The sequence below is a fragment of the Arvicanthis niloticus genome, chromosome 18, assembly GCF_011762505.2.
Source record: "Arvicanthis niloticus isolate mArvNil1 chromosome 18, mArvNil1.pat.X, whole genome shotgun sequence".
Taxonomy (NCBI): Eukaryota; Metazoa; Chordata; class Mammalia; order Rodentia; family Muridae; genus Arvicanthis; species Arvicanthis niloticus.
In genome coordinates, this window is record NC_047675.1 from 16,867,977 (window position 1) to 16,884,937 (window position 16,961).

Sequence of the window (16,961 nt, forward strand, 5' to 3'; positions counted from 1 at the left end):
CTTAGTTAGCTACTTCTCCAACTTGGCTCTGTTGGCCTAACCTTCCTTATAACCCCCTAGACGACTTGTGGCTTGACTTTTCAATAACCCACATTTGTAAAGAATCTTCATCTCTGACCATGTTTTGATGGGACCCAACTTAGACAGTGTCTTAGTCTGATTATTAAGACCTGTCTTCTCATCAGAATGCAAACTCCATGGGACAAGAGATTTTGTTTTACCACTTCTATATGATTGGTGTAATGTTAATTAAAGATGCATTGGATAAAACTTGACTCTGGGTTCACAGCACAGCTTCTGATTAACACTAACTCAGTATCAGAGCTACAGTCTACCCTGCTGTGCTACCCCACAGACAGACAGACAGACAGACAGACAGACAGACACATTAAAGTCAAGTGCAGATCTCTTCACATGGAGTAAACTACAAACTTATTCTTCCTAGTTTTATCTTTATGAAATGCAAAACCATAAAAAGCTGGGGGTGGGGTAGGGATGTCAGATCCCATCCCATAATACGCCTCCCTCAAGTATCTGATTACACAAAGTCCTCAAAGAATATGATTAATGTAACTCAGCCATATTCACACTCTGACATTCTTCCCAGGCAAACACATATTTTAGCCTCACCCAGTCCTTTTCAACAAATAAGCTGTTTTGAAAATGATTTCCAGGGCGATGTCTGTTGCCATAGGAATGACATTAAATGAAAAGGACAGAAAATATAGAGGGTGATAAACTACACGCTTGGATGACACACTTGACTTGGAAGCCTGTGTTCAAATGAGGCAGACATGCCAAGATTTTTATGAAAGACAAAATTAAAATGTATCACTATCAAGCTGTAACTGACAAGGCATTGTGTGGCGGCTGTTAACATACTGCTCGGATATTTATTGTTTGTCATTTTACTGGCCCTGACAAAGGTCTCTCGGTGCTGTAAATCACACCATTAAATCTGCCATGAGCAACAGAGACTGTTGGAAAGAAGAAAAAAGAAAGCGTGGTGTTGAATCCCTGTTTCTGGTCCAGGCTGAATGAGCTATCACGTCTGCCAGGGAGCTTTCTCCTTCGGGCTGACACTTTTACAAGTGTCAGATTGTTGGCTTTTGACCCCCTTGAAAACAGAAAAAAAATATTAATAACAAAAGCATTCACTCTTCTCCTTCCTCCCCATTCTCCAATTTCATCTGCTTTTGCACTTGGGAGAGGTGCCAGGGGTTGGCCTTAACCAGCCCATTTATGCTGCTTGGGGCGGAAGACCTCAGGTATTCTAGGGTAGGCTTTGGATTGTGTCCTGATGACAAGACTTTAGCTGCTTTCTTAAAGATATGCTGAGCTTCTCATGAACCTTTTTTCCTAAGATTTATTGCCCTTGAAGTAAGTTGACAAATGGGCTGTACAGACAAAAGTGGGTTAGAATGGGACACCTTCAAGTACCTGGGTGAGTGCCTACCTCCCTTCCTCCCACCTTCCCCTTCCCATCGTTTTCTCTCCCCCCTCTCTTCTTCCTTCCTTCCTTTCCACCCATCTTCTCTAATTCTTGTCTCTCCTACTGTGGGGTGCTATGGAGACTCCACCAAGTAGCTTTGCTGGCACAGTGCTGCCGTGGGAAGAAGATGGGAAGAGAGGTCCAGATCTGACTGCAATCTCGGCTTCCCTGCATTGGGGTTCGTGGCTTTGACTGATTTTTTTAAGGCTCTTTGAACTGCAGCTTCCTTGTCTGTTTGAGGTTAGAAGGGAAGAGGTTTAGATATGGTTACAGATGGCCCTATACTTACTATTCTTGCTTTCCGGACTTCTTGACTTCACCATTGCACAAAATAGAAATTGTATTCTGAATTTTAAATTTTGGTTTGTTTTTAACCAGGCTAGCATGACCTATGCTATATTTTCTTGGGACTCTGGCTGGTGACATGAACTGCTTCTGCATCTGCCAAGAGATCAAGAGGAGAAACTGTCACAAACCCTTGCTGTGTGTGAGGTATATCGAACATGTTTGGATGTGTGATGTCCTTAGCTTAAGATGGGCCATCAGACTAATCCCAGCATAAGCTTTGGAGCCTCTTAGATACTCCCTCCAATTTTAAAATAAAGGAAAGGGGCCATGAGTGATTGCCTAGGGCATTGAGAAACTCCAGGGAGGGCTTCCCTACAGTATTCGGATAAACCTCAATTAGGGGAGAGTCCAATCAATCAAACAGTGAGTTGTTTTTTTAGCAGGGCAAAGGGCAAAGAAAAAAAACCCATCAGGGCCAGGGTCTAAACTAGAGAGTTAGAAGGCAAAAATGTAATCAGTGGCTTGGAGTGGGGACATTGTTTTCAGGACTCATTAAATATAGGGAGCTGCCTGCCAGCGTCTCTCTGTAATGGCTGACTTTATTTTAATAACACAAATGGTTGTTTTGGGAAATGGATTTCAAAAGGTAGGACAACTTTCATTTACATCCTCGTGTTTCTTTCCTGAAACGTCTAGGCTAAGAACCATCATGAGCAATGTCCAAAGACCTGTTTGGACACAATTGAGAAATAGGCCCTTAAAATTTTAAAGACATACATTTTGTATCCAGTCAGTTATTATCAGAATTCAGTACACGCACGCTTCAAAATCAGCAACCTTTATATTGTGTTTGTACTAATCCTGTAATTGTAGATTTGAGGGAAGGTTAAATTTGCTTGTACTTGGGGAAACGGTGATCAGGGAGCCACAACGTTCTTCCACCCTCACCTAAGCCTGCCTGGTGGTGGGAGGTGCTCCTGTCAGGCACACTTCCTAAAGAAGAGGCCAAGAGCAAAGCTCCAAATTCATGGTCAATGTCTTGATTCTGCTTCCAAGGTAGTGTTAACTTGTCATGTCTCCAGTGGGTTCATAACTAAATGAGCAGGTTGTAAAACCTGCCAGGGTTAAAGTCCTGACATGATCCCACCATGCACTTACATGGACTGCACTCACCTACAGCCCTGGAGAAGTGGTTTTCCCTCAGAGTCAGTTTTTTCTCATCATGTGGAGCCACCATCATTCAGGGAGGAGAAGCATATGGGGCTGATTTATTAATACACTAAGGGAATTATAAATCTGAAGTAGCACTGGCTCTTTATTGGTCATCACTTTAGAAATGTCATGCAAATCTCAAACTCTTTTAAACATTTTTAAAAAATTCTGTGTGTGTGAGTGTGTGTGTGTGAGAGAGAGAGAGAGAGAGAGAGAGAGAGAGAGGAGGGGTTGGAGGAGAGAGGGGAGGAGGGGAGAGTGGAGAGGGGAGGAGGGAAGAGGGGAGAGTGGAGAGGGGAGAGGGGAGAGTGGAGAGGGGAGAGGGGAGAGGGGAGAGGGGAGAGGGGAGAGGGGAGAGGAGGGGAGAGGGGAGAGAGGGAGAGGGGAGAGAAGAGAGAGAGGGAGAGGGGAGAGAGGAGAGGAGAGAGGGGAGAGGAGGGGAGAGGGGTTGGAGAGGAGAGAGGGGAGAGAGGAGAGGGGAGAGGGGAGAGGGGAGAGGGGAGAGGGGAGAGGGGAGAGGGGAGAGGGGAGAGGGGAGAGGGGAGAGGGGAGAGGGGAGAGGGGAGAGGGGAGAGGGGAGAGGGGAGAGGGGAGAGGGGAGAGGGGAGAGGGAGAGGGGAGAGGGGAGAGGGGAGAAAGAGGGGGTTTGTGTTCGTGAATGTAGTACCCATAGGAACAAGAAGAGGAGTTGGATCCAGGAGCTGGACTTACAGGCAGTTGTATATATGCCACCATGGGTGCAAGGCACTAAGTTACCCTGGGAAAGCAGCATGCCCTCTTAACCACTGACATCTCTTCAGCACTCAAATTTCAAATCTTTCTCACACATTAAGTCCTAATCCTTCCCACACATTAAAAATCACTTATGAGTTGCTAAATCAACTAATAAATGCACTGAAGGTAATTTGAGACTTGGGATGCTATAAGTATAAAAGAATGATTATTTTTATTTCATTCTGTCTTAGTTTGTTTTCCTTTTAATGTGATAAACACCCTGGCCAAAGCCAACTTGGGGAGTCAAGGGTGTGTTTGGCTGACAGGTTACATTCCACCATGAGAGGAAGTCAAGGCAGAAACTCAAGCAGGTAGGATCCTGGAGGCAGGAACAGAGGCAGAGACCATGGAGGAAACACTGAGTGCTGGTTTGTTCCCTGCTTGCTCAGTTTGCTTTCTTATGCACCGCAGTACCATCATCCTGGGGGACAGTACCACCCACAGTGATCTGAGCACCTCCACATTAATCATTGATCAAGAAATTGCCCAATTTGATGGAGGCATTTTGTCAGTTGCGGTTCCTCTTCCCAGATGATTCCGGTTTTTGTCAAGTTGACAAAAAAAAAAAAAAACAAAAAAAAAAAAAAACAAAACAAAAAAAAACAAAAAAAAAAAAACAAACAAAAAAAAACCAAATAAACAACCCCTTCAAAACAAACACACAAACTACCACCACCACCACCACCACCCAAACCAAAACAAACCAAAGCCAAAACCAAAACACAACCAGCAAGCATACTTCTATCTTCAATGAATTAGGATAATGGCTTTAGTTGTTACCATCTTAACTTCCAAACTTTAATACCATTTCAAAGTATAAAGAATTAAAAATTGCATCTGCCATTCCCAGCATGGAACAGTCAACAAAACTTTAAGCCTGTGGCCCTTTTCTTTGAGAACAATACTAAACCTAATATCTAACCTTAGATTTAACAAACAAGGACTGCATATTTTTCAGGTGAAGAGAGGTATATGTTAATGATTATCCCAAATTTATTACCATGACCAACAAGCCAAGGTTTAAGTGAAATACTGTATGTTAAGAATTAAAGGTATTACTTGTGATGTTTGGATAAACACAAATTCAGCCTATTCCCCAGTTTCTTGCCAAAGGTGGCCCTTTAATACCCTTAAAATATGTTCCCCCCTGTAGTTGCTTTGATATTAATTTATTTAGGGTTTTTCCCCGGAGGTTAAAATTACTTCCATAAAGACAATTAGTTAAGTGCCAGCACAACCTGCCTTGTTTATATTTTATGAAAAAAATTGAGTCAAATTTTAAAATATTTCTACAGGGGAAAAAGGTTGGATCACGTACTGAATTTCAAGGGAAAAAGGCTTGGAGGGAAGGTCTGGGTGTTCCTCACTTGTTTGTCTAATTATAATCTTTCCATTTGAGAAGCTCTAAGCAATGTCCTTGTAGTTTTCACCCATAGAGAGTCAAGCTGGTAGAACCAGGAGCCCAGAACTGCTCCCCACTGTGCCGGGGCATGGGGCTGGTTCCTGACTGAGTTCACAGGACTCTGCTCTTACCCGTCTTCTGCAATCGTTAAGACATGTGAATCAGGCTGCTTGTCCACTGGATGATTTTGGTGTCCTAATGTTTTAATTACTTTTCACCCCTCTTCCTCCATGATTTGGCTCTGCCACCACACAGGCATTAATTTTAGCAGTGTGTTTTCTGAATTAGCCCACTAATCAGAGTAGACAACATCTGCCCTTGATGGCGCAGCATACAGTAAGAGTCCCTCTCTATAGGACTCCCCCTATCCCAGGCTACTACATTGGGCTATATTCTGTTCAGTTTCATTGGAAAATCTCTATGACAGCTGTCAGTGCCAGTGCGTTATGAACGAACTGGTTATACACATGGAATTATCAAAGGTCAAGGCTGTACAAGCTAATGATGGGTAAACATGGTAAACGGAGCTCCAACTTTCTAACTATAAAGAACATCTATTCTGCTGCCTTCCAACCTCCATTTTTCTGTTTACTGCAAGTCACTCTTCCTCCATCCATGCCTGAACTCTTGTCCAGCTTGTAGGGGAACTACCTACTTATATCACTCTGGTAGTTAACGGCACTTACAAAGTTTCTACTTTGTTCGTGGGTTTCTTTAAACATTTCTACACATTGTCTCAATGAATCCTTACAACCACACTGCGGTGGCAAACAAACATCATCTTGTCTCTACCTTATACATGGAACAACTGGTGTTTAACAAAGTATCTTGTCTACGGACACCCAGCCTTTATGGCACAAACTAGCTTTGGAATCCAGGCTTTCTCTTCAGGATGCTCCGTGCTCATGGGTTTGATATTCTTTTGAGGATTTGTATGAGTATGAAAGAATTATCTGTATGGAGTGTTGGGAAATGCTCGCTGGTACTAGTTCTGGGCCAGATGCAAGCTTTCTTTCTTGTTTGCCCTGAAGTTCTTCAAACAAACCCTGCCCAGGGCAGACTCGGGAATTGCACCACATGGCTTTTTGTTTTCAAATACCAGTGACTGCTCAAATTTGTTCAAAATTCTTTTTATGGAAAACTGTTTTCTCTATAGTATAATTTTCGAAAGTTTTCAATGGAGAGGGGAAATTGGATCATCACATCACCTGTGTTTATTTTGTTCTCCCAGGCTATTTTTGAAAGGCGTGTAAAAGATCTTTTTTTTTTTTTTTTTTTTTTTTAATGTTAATCTTCAAATTTCTTCTGGGGCATATAATCTTGAAGTCAGCTTAACTGCAACCAATACTAAGTTTTCAGTTTTCTTTTTCACAGTAAAACAAAACAAACAGCAGAAAGATGATTTACCTGTATAAATCTCTCTACTAATCCTATATCTCTCTGTGTATAATTATATATATATATATGATTTTTTAAAATAGTGCTTTATTTCTAGTCATCAACATGAGAGTTCAGCTCTAAAGGGATATGGGTTTTCCATGGGCCATACATACAAAGCTCATGCCTTGACACTTGGTGTCAGTTATTTGTGCTAAGCTGAGTATCGTTCTGTTTGTTGTGAATTTTGATTATGTGCTGAAATAAAGCACCTGACTAGGTAATTTCTTATAAAAATCTAAAGCTGCCAAATGAACATATTAATATATCAGCTTTCAACTTACCACATTTTGAAGGTGTTTTGAAAGCTTCTAAACCCTCTGGAATTAATATTAATATATTCAGTTAAACTCATAAATCTGGTATAATGTAAACTATGGGTGTTTTTTTTTTTTAACTCTTGTTTCCTTGTGACTGAAAAGTAAAATCTAAGGAGCCCTCTTATATCCTGAATCTCTATTTCCTGTGTTCTCTAAAAACACCGATTTAAAAGTGAACAAAGCCTTCAGAATGTATGTGTCTAATTTATAATCATCTATGGTTGTTGAACCTCGGCCCCCAACAAGAATCATGACCCAGCACAGCACGGCTCTCCTCATTAGGCTTTTTTGTTTTTCCTTTTCAGAATCAGCGAGAAGAGAACAGTGTTGTGGACCGTTCCAAGAGAAAGGCACAGAGAGCACATTTTGTAAAAGGCAGAACCTCTATCTAATCTCTCACCGGAGCGAAGTGGCTCAGCTGGTGTGGTCACAGGTGCAGGTCCCTTCTGCTCACAGACTCTTCCATCAAGGAGAGAACTGGAGTTCCATGCAGTTTCTTTCCAAGAAACAAATCCGGTTTCTTTCTACACTGGCCAGGGGCATCTCCACCACCAAGGAGCTCCAGTGTTCTCACCTGAAACTTTAGGGGGTCTTGAAAAATGCAATTACCTACCTACCTTCCTTCCTTCCTTCCTTCCTTCCTTCCTTCCTTCCCTTTCTTTTCTTCTTCTTCCTCTTCCTCCTCTTCCTCCTCCTTCTCTTCCTCCTCTTCCCATCCCCTCTCTTTCTGTCTTTCCCCCTTCCCTTCCTACCCTTCCCTTTCTCCCTCTCTTCCTCTTTCCTCCCTTCCTAGCTTCCTTCCTTCCTTCCTTTCTCTTCTTTTTCCTCTTCCTCCTCTTCCTCCTCCTCCTCTTCCTCCCCAACCCTTCTCTTTCTCTCTCTCCCCATTCCCTTCCTCCCTCCGTTCCTCCTTCATTCCTTCCTAGCTTCCTTCTTTTCTCTCTCTCTCTCTCTCTCTCTCTCTCTCTCTCTCTCTCTCTCTCCCTTCCTCCCTCCCTCCCTTCCTTTCTTCCTTCCTTCCTTCCTTCCTAACTCATGAAAACTCTTTGGGATTGAATGATTCCTTAGGCTAATGTTTGAATTAGCAGTAAAGTCCAAAGGGCAGAGGTTGGCAACAGAAGCACTTATCATTACTCCAGCAAGGCCAGGGCCATGTGTGCACAGATTAGCATCTGCATCTAATCTGTTTTACTCTCAGTGGATGTAGCTGTCATTTGTCCACCTAAAGGCTATGCTTCTTCTTCCCACCCTCAGATGCTGTCAGAGGTCCCATTTGACCCTTTAGATATGAAGGTGGAATTGTCACTGGAATACATCTTGTCCCAGAGAAGTAACTTAACACAAAGGAGACTTGGGGAAGGAACAGGAGTCGCAACCATGGCTTGCTCAAGTGGCTCTGAAGAACAGCATGTCCTACCTTGACTTAGCAATTTCTGAATGGAAGTGGAGTTTGGCTGAGTTCTAACTGGATGATCTGAACTGCTCAGCAGCTTTTCATCTTGTGTCAGGGGGACAGGCAATGGCTGACCCCTGAAAGAGCTCCTCAAAATGTTACCTTCTTTGTCACCTAATTGGCTGTGTCTGTAAATCACAAGTGGAGGGCTTTAAAAAGTTGCAGGACAGAAATAGGCTGCCGATTTATAGGAAGGCAGGTGTGAGGCCATTAAAGCCACACGGTTTCCCAGTGCTTTTAATCCCTCTGACCAATTACCTGGAATTTAACTTGGGGCAAGTAGCAAAAAACAAAGTTCCTACTGAGTCCATGTGTCTGTGCACAGGCATATATGTGTGGTGAGCTATGTCTGGTTATCTTTTTCTTCTCTCTCCCTCTCCCTCTCCCCTTCTCCTCCCTCCTCCCCCATTACTCCCTCCCTTTCCTTCTCCATCTCCTTCTCTGGGGTGACTACATTTACCATATTAGTAAACTGTTTTCTTCAATAATTTCAAAGAAATTAGTAGAGGTTTGCGATCATCTAAACTTTGTAATAGGGTGTTTTCAATTCTGAAGATTTAAAGGCTCACCTGATCCCTTTACTAGAATAGTTACTATAAAGGTGGTTGTTCTTTCTGCTTCACTTTACCTTAGTGGCACTAGGAAATCATGGGCAATCCTTGAAAGCATCCGTGATAGAGGACTAGTTTATCAAGTGTTGGTCATTCATCACAAACCAAGTATTCTTCATTCAACGCACTTTGGATACTTTGAAGTACTTCAGATTTCAGGGTTTGAAATATTTGCATACATAACAATGTAATATCTTTAAATGTGACCAAGTCCCTAATGTTTCACTTGTCCTCACAGACATAGCTGGAAGGGTGCCTGTGTGTTGATGACCACCTGTCCTGTGAGTTCAGGGGATAAAATCTTTCACCTGTGATATCGTGTCCATGGTCACAAAGTTCCAAGATTGGAGATATTTTCAATGGCAGTTTTTTTTGCTGACCATGACCAAGGCAGTGTATAGAAGAAATAATCTATTGGGGTTTAGGATTTTAGGGGGTTAGAGTTCATGGCCATTATAGTGGGTACAAGGCAGGCAGACATAGCACTGGAGCGGTAACTAAGAGCTCAATTCTTCATTCACAAGCACAAGACCAAGAGAGCTAACTGGGGATGGTGTGGGCGTCTAGAACCTCAAAGCCTGCCCCCAGTGACACATCTTCTCCAATAAGGGCACACCTTCTTATCCTCTCCAAACTGTTCCACCAACTGAGGACCAAAGATTCAAACATAGGAGCCTATGAGGCCATTATTGTTTAAAATATCACAGATGGATACAAAATTTAACTCCCATGGAAGGTAATTAGTAGTAGCAGAATGCTTTCAGTTACTGAAATAAGTAACAAGTACCCAATGCTCTAATATATCAAGAACCAAGACTAGTTTGTTCTGGGAGACCATTAAGGGGAGGAGGGGCTTTCAGAAGATCGATCAAGTCTCAGAAGCACAGGTGAGTAAGCTAGACATGCTGGAAGAGTGAATGGTTTAGAAAAGGGAAGGGTCTGCAATTTCCTTTTTGACAGCAAAGGGGACAGGCTGCTTTTCAAAGCCAAACTTGGGAACAAACAAGGCATGCAAGCTTGTACATCATAGAAGGAAAAAGAGTGAAGACAATCCACTCATTTCTCTTGCCAGCAAGTTGTCTTACATTGTAAATTTTGATGAAGTTGTAAGGTAGGAAAGCATATTATTTGGAAGCTCATGGTTCTGCTATGAAATCTTGAAAGGACAGAAAAGAGAAGCTCATGGAAGCCTGAGGTTGGCTGGAATCCTAGAGGATATTGTTACACTCCTTTGCACCAAATTAAGATGGTGGTGATAGGCTCAGTAGAAGTATGTCAGACTTCATGACAGCCATACTGAGTACAGGTATGATCCCTACAGGGATGGGGGGTAGAGTATGATCCTACAGGGATGGAGAGTTCAGGTGTGATCCTACAGGGATGGGGAGTTTGGTATCATATAGGGATGGGTCTGGAGTATGATCCTACAGGGATGGGGGTTTAAGGAATGATCCTATAGGAATGGAATCTGCTTTGGAATGAGCACACCTTCTTCCCTTTGTGTCTCCATGGATCATATTACCCATGAGAAAGTCAATGACAGAGCAAAGACAAATGGAACATTTGAGCTTGCCTGGCTTTAAAGAGAGAACACAGAACTAGCTGGACTGTAGGGCCAAGACTAAAAGTTGAGGAAACTACTATAGCACATCTTTCAACTATCTTACCTCTAAGTGTAACTGCCTAACTACAGTCATAGGGCCCCTGAGAGCTTCTATCTCCCATAGTCACATCTATGGTTTGACTTCCTGGAGCTTGCTCAGTTAAGGGCAATCGTGGTGTGTCTGGGGTGTTTTTAGCATAGATCTGGATTGTTGGGTTTATTGCATTTATGGTGTTGGCTTGTTTGCTATGTGTGTTCGATGAGGTGCTATCTGAAGAATACTGATAAGGGGATTCAAGCATTTCTAGAGAAAACAAAAACATAAACAAACAAATAAATAAATAGGATTGGCCTAGTCAGGGCTCACTCAAAATAACCCAGAGAAAATTCAATTCAAGTTTGGAGTCCTCCCCACTCAATGAAGAATGCTGTCAGTTCCAAGACTCAGGGTGTGTAATAGCCCCACCCAACTGTTTTCAGTGAGCCAAGAAGCTCACAATCCAAACGTCATGAAGCTAACTAACTTCATGCACAGCTGTAAATCCTGTCGAGCTATGGATGCTAAGCCTGCAGTGGTGACCTAGGGTTTAAGACAGTTTGGAAACCAGATACTGTATCTTAACTGGGAATTTGGGGACTAGGGTTCATTTTGTATTCAAGAACCCCAACTTGGAAAGAAAGGATAGTCTCACAGAGCCATCTTAAGATACACTTTGGGTTCTGCTCTCTGATGGCAGTTTCTGTTACTGAAGGACAAATATGAAGGTAAACACTGGTCCTTACAGAAATACTTTAAGAGAGACTTTAGCCGTTATCCCTCTCTAATGATGGAGATGCTGAAGAGATGTAGGTGAAGTGAGGTGTCTAGGCCTTAGAAAATGCTCTGAGTGGAGGATGAACTAGGCCTTCTAGGCTTTTGGTTGGGTGACCAATCATCACCCTTATGAACTGCTTGAGTGAAGACTGAGAAAATGCCTATTCTAAAATACTCCTACAAGGGAGTTTCGTTCAAATTCCAGGAGGTGTGGAGAGAGGTAAGAGATTTGAGACCAATTTTAAAAAGCACGCAGCAGCAGCAACAACAACAACAACAGCAACAACAAACCAGGCAGGCCCCCTTAGCCCAATTTAACTCTCAAGGTGAATTTGATTTTTCAAAAGAAAGAAAAATGGGTAACACTTGATGTGACTGTGCAGACAGATCCTGGAACAGTCCATTCATCATGACCTCCACGGCAGGAGTCACTTGAGTGTGGATGCATCTATAATTGATGGTAATGACTCCTTGTGATTTGGGAATCAGCTGCTCTAGGAAAATGAATTTTCTATATGGTTCATATTGATCCATGTAAATATCAGCTGTATTGAAAAGCACTTTTTATTGCTATGGTCTTTTGAAAAATATCCTGCCCCATGTATTATTTACTTAAAAGATATGATTGCTCATCATTATTATTAGTACCATTTTTTATCCTAGCATGACATCAGCGGTGGTTATCTGATCTAGACCATTGGAGAACCATATAGCACTGTGGATTCTACCTCTCATTTGCTTTCCTGATGAATTTCTCTCTTTCTTCTCCTCTCCACTTCAGCCCTTTTTTCTTCCTTCTTCTCTCTGTTTTCTTTCTTTCTTTCTTTCTTTCTTTCTTTCTTTCTTTCTTTCTTTCTTTCTTTCTTTCTTTCTTTCTTGAGAAGCATGCATTGAGGTCACACCTTCTCCTGCCAGCAAGTAGTTAAGTGTCAGACAGTGGCCAAGGGACACATTAAGTTGATTTCTTTGAGTGACTCCCTACCTTGAGTTTATAGTTGTCATTGGTTCTGGTTCTTTGCATGCCTCTAGTATTAAGCCTGTATACGCTGATTTTTTGCTTTAACCATGCACTCTTTTTCTCTAACTAAAGAAAGAAATGTAGTCAGTAATGAAGGCTTGAGGGAGATATGAGGAACTGGTTAGACTTTATGATTTACGACACCTTTCAGTACCTGCCACAATTTAATAATTGAACTAGTACCATGTGGTGAAAATGACATAGACATTTACTTTGATATTTACCACCAGTGTGACTTCAGCCAAGTTGCTCCACTTTTTCAGGTCTTAGCAGTGTCATCTGTCAGCTGGAACTATGGTGGTGATTGAATAACTGCCCTGCCCACTACCTGGCTGTCTTTATCTTCTGTAGCTATAACAAAATACTGGAGGATGGACACATTATAAGAAAACAAGGTTTATTTGGCTCATTATCCTAAGGACTAGTGAGTCTAAACATCCTGGTGAGTGTTTAATGAATAGCAAGTGCATGAGATAATATTAACTTATAGTGGTGCTCTCCTGGGAACTAATCTCACCACACAGGGCCTGCTACCTGCTTGGAGCTGGGCATGAACCTAAGGCAACAGCTAATTTTTTCCCACTATCTCTTGAAGGCTCCTTAAAATATAGATGGCGTTCTGAGGGGCAAACTACATGCACATCAACCTAGTAACATGTGGACAACTTTTATTATTTTAGAAGCAGAGGAGTTTGCTTTCTCCATTTCTGAAATCAAAAGGTTTCCCCTTAATTTTCATGATTGATGATAAATTAGGAGGATGCTACCTTCAGAAGATTTGAAAAGCACAGACTTAAAAAAACAGGTCCGAGTCTTGGCTATTTGTTCTATTTTTTTTCCCTTACAGGAATGATACATTCTTTCTAGTAAGGTTCATTTCCTAGATGTTGCCTTAGTAAATGTTAAATATATGCATGGAGAAATACACAACCATTCTCATTCTCAACAGTTTGTTAAATATAGCCTTTTTAAAAAGAGAGAGATCATTAAGTGGCTAGAAAGGCCCAAGCACAGTAACCGGTTGCTAGCACATACCCAGTAATCTGCTCTAAATTCTATTGTGGCTGACTTTGAGCTAACGACAGTTTGGTAAGTGACTACTAACATTTCTAATTATCCATCAAAGTTATCATGAATCTGTTATTGTGACTTATGAACCCTTTCTTCTCCATGAAGTTGGTATGAGGAGAAATTCTCACTAACAGGTTTTCTTCTTAGTGGTACGATTCTAGTGCCACATAGGGTAAAATGGCTTTGTTTATGTGGGCATACATTTCATATACATTGGTACCTTCCCTGTGTATGTCATGCTATAGGTACTAGGATGTTTCTCAACTATTTTCAGATTTCCATCTGTTGTGTCGATCACATGTGGTCTAAATTATTTTGGTCTTAATGTGGACTAGGTTTTTTGAGATGGTAGTTACCTGTGTTAGCAATGCATCTTCTGGGTCGAGAGGAATGTGTTTCATGTGGTATGTTTTCAGAAAAGATATGGCATTTTTTGGAATGCTTTGTTGGGGGGTAAACTGAGGCTATTAGGGAGCCTTGATGTTCTAAGACAAGTGTTCAGGACCTAAGGGACCCAGGCAGCATCATTTCTGTATAACTTATTCTTGAAAGAGATTTTGGATATATGGATGAGTGTATCAGTTGTCTATTGCTCCATCACAAGCATCCAGAAATGGATACAAGACAGAACAAAGTTTTATTAATTTCAAATAATGTATGGGTTGTTGTATCAGTCATTTGTCTGTTGTTGGGATAAAATCCCAGGACAAAGGATACTTAAAGAAGAAAGAGTTTCTATGGCTCCTGATTCCAGGGTCACAAGAGTCCATCATGGCAGGGAGGGATAACAGCAAATCAGTCATGGCTACAAGGGCAGAAAGGTGAGATTTTATATCTTCAAGTGCAAGAACAAAGGAGAGAGAATGAAATCAAATCAGTAGGGGCTTTAAACTCTCAGATCAACCACACTGACATAGTTCCTTCTTTATGATTTCACATCCCAAACCTCTTCAAACAGTGCCACCAACTGGGGAGCAAAGTTTAAATGTCTCAGCCTCTGATGTACACTCTCATTCAATCCTTTCTCACAGCTTTATTAAGCCAAAGACCAGCTCTAATGGTTGGGCCTTTCTATGTATCTGTCATCTTCAATAAAGATACCTGACTGGGTCACATGGTTGCAGCAACATTTCAAGAAGGCCATATATGAGGTTGCTCATCAAGTTTCTGTATGCAACTTACTAATGTCTCATTGTCTAAGGCATGTCATGTGGCCATGCTCAACATTCAGGTGACTGGAGATGACATAGAGTCATGGTACTGGTAACCATGGTTGTTGAGGAAAGGAAATGTCTTAGTTACTTTTCTATTGCTGTCACAAACCACCATGACCAAAGTGACATAAGAAAGCGTTTAATTTTGAGGTTCATGGTTGCAGATGGTTAGAGGAGTCTACGCCAGTTACAACAGGAACCATGGGGGCCAACAGGCGGGCATGTCTTTGGAGCAGTAGCTGAAAGCTTATATATGGTTCACAAATGAAGGGCAGAGAGAATGAGAGACTGGAAATGGTGTGGAGTTTTGAAACTTCAAAGCCCAGCCCTGGTGACACAACTCCAACAAGGCTACACCTCCTAATCCTTCCCAAACAGTTCCAACTATGGACAAGCATTCAAATATATGGTTCTATGGCATCTGTTCTCATTCAACTCCCACTGGAAATATTAACACATTGCTCTACAACAGTATTTTTTCCCCTTTCCTGATCCAGTCTGGTCATGTGGTCACCTCCATGGAAACAGATCAGTAAACAGTGCCTATCTGGAACATACAGTGAGCTGATTATACATGTTTTTTTTTTAAAGGCAGATCAACCTTCTCCTATGCTTGGCATACATGATTTTATGTACATGTGTTACTTATACACCCACCCAAAAGCACTAGAGGCTGTAGGCAATGAAAAGCAGATTCACAAATCAGCATTTAAAATACTCAAAGCCTCGAAGGCTAACTTTGTTGTTTTAATTGAATATTAAATTTAACATCGAGCTGCCTATGAATCAAGGCAAAAAGGGGGAAACATGATAACACACGTGCTCTTCATTGCTTGCCAAGAGGACTCACACTGTGTTTGAGGAATGATCATTGTCGTCTTGGCTCTGCATTCATAGAGCCTTCTAGGAGACTATGTAGTCTCTGAAGCCTACTGATCGAAACATTCCACATATATATTGGGATGGGATGTGGTGAGATCCAGTGGGGATGTTCAGATACAGGGCCACCTATGTGATAGGGGTATGCGGCTTTCTAATACAGACACAAGATCCAAGAACCCAGGGTTCTGAGTGTAATCTAGAACCACAAGGACATGAGCAAAGACATCGGGCCACTTCTTCTGTTCTTCAGACACTCCATGCAGCTCTGGTGCTTAATGCTCCTTTGTTCCAGAATGTTCTCACCTGAATCTTCCTTCCTAACTTTAGTCAGAGCTTATGCAAATACCCTATATCATAATCCTTTCTTGATCACTTCCTGAATCCAATTCAGTGTCTCTCCCTGTGCCCACCCTGTCACATCAGTGTCCTCTCTTACCATAGCTCTCTTTAGTCTTCAAGCCTGCTGTTAGTGTGCTGCACACTCATTGTGCAACTGGATACTGTAACAAATAGAGCCTTGCCCCTGCCCCATAGCATCTTCCTCTTTTAAAAAAAACTAAAAAACGTATTTTATATATATGGTGTGTTTTGCCTATACATATGTCTATATGTTTGCTATGTATACTTGTGCCTGTGGGGGTCTAAAGAGGGTATCTGATTCCCTAGAACTGGAGCTACAGAAAGTTTTGAACAGCTATGTGTGTGCTGGAATCAAACCCAGGTCCTCTGCAAGAGTAACAAGTGCTCTTAACCACTAAGCCAAGTCTCCAGCCCAACTGAATGTTAACTTACTCCCTCCAGATTAGAAGTTTGACTTCTCGGTAGTCATTGAGGTGGGTAAACTTCCTTATCAATCTAAGTAGATATAAAATCACCCAGAAAACACACCTCTAGGCTCACCTGTGAAGGTTTGTCTAGAGAGGCTTAACTGAGGACCCAGAGTCCACCCTGAATAAAGATAGTACCTTCCAAGGGCTGGAAGACTGAACAAAGAAGAGGAAGAAAAAGCAAGCAGGACCATCGTTCCTTGCTCTCTGCTTCTTGATTGCAACACAGTGTGGTCAGCTGCCCTATTCATTGTAGGGCCCATAGACTCCTGTGTTTGAATGCTTGGCCCACAGGGAGTAACACAATGAGTATGTGTCCTTGTTTTAGAATAGGTATGGCCTTGTTGGAGGAAGTGTAGCACTGTGTAGGTGGGTTGAAAGTCCTATACTCACAGTCTGCCCAGTGTGGAAGAGTCAGTCTTTTTCTCCTGGCTGCCTTTGGATCAAGATGCAGAGTTCTCAGCTCCTTCTCCAACACCAGGTCTGCCTGGATGCTGCCATGCTTCCTGCCATGATGATAATAGCCTAAACCTCTGAAACTCC

The 16,961-nt window shown here is 42.0% G+C and overlaps 1 long non-coding RNA gene across 1 annotated transcript; it reads left to right on the plus strand.

Moving 5' to 3' along the window:
• Window positions 1-1,288: 1,288 nt before the first annotated feature.
• Window positions 1,289-14,605, plus strand: LOC143434942 (uncharacterized). Its single transcript, XR_013104826.1, has 4 exons — window positions 1,289-1,444; window positions 1,871-1,984; window positions 7,231-7,358; window positions 8,180-14,605. It is a non-coding gene; the product is annotated as an uncharacterized LOC143434942 (long non-coding RNA).
• Window positions 14,606-16,961: the final 2,356 nt, after the last annotated feature.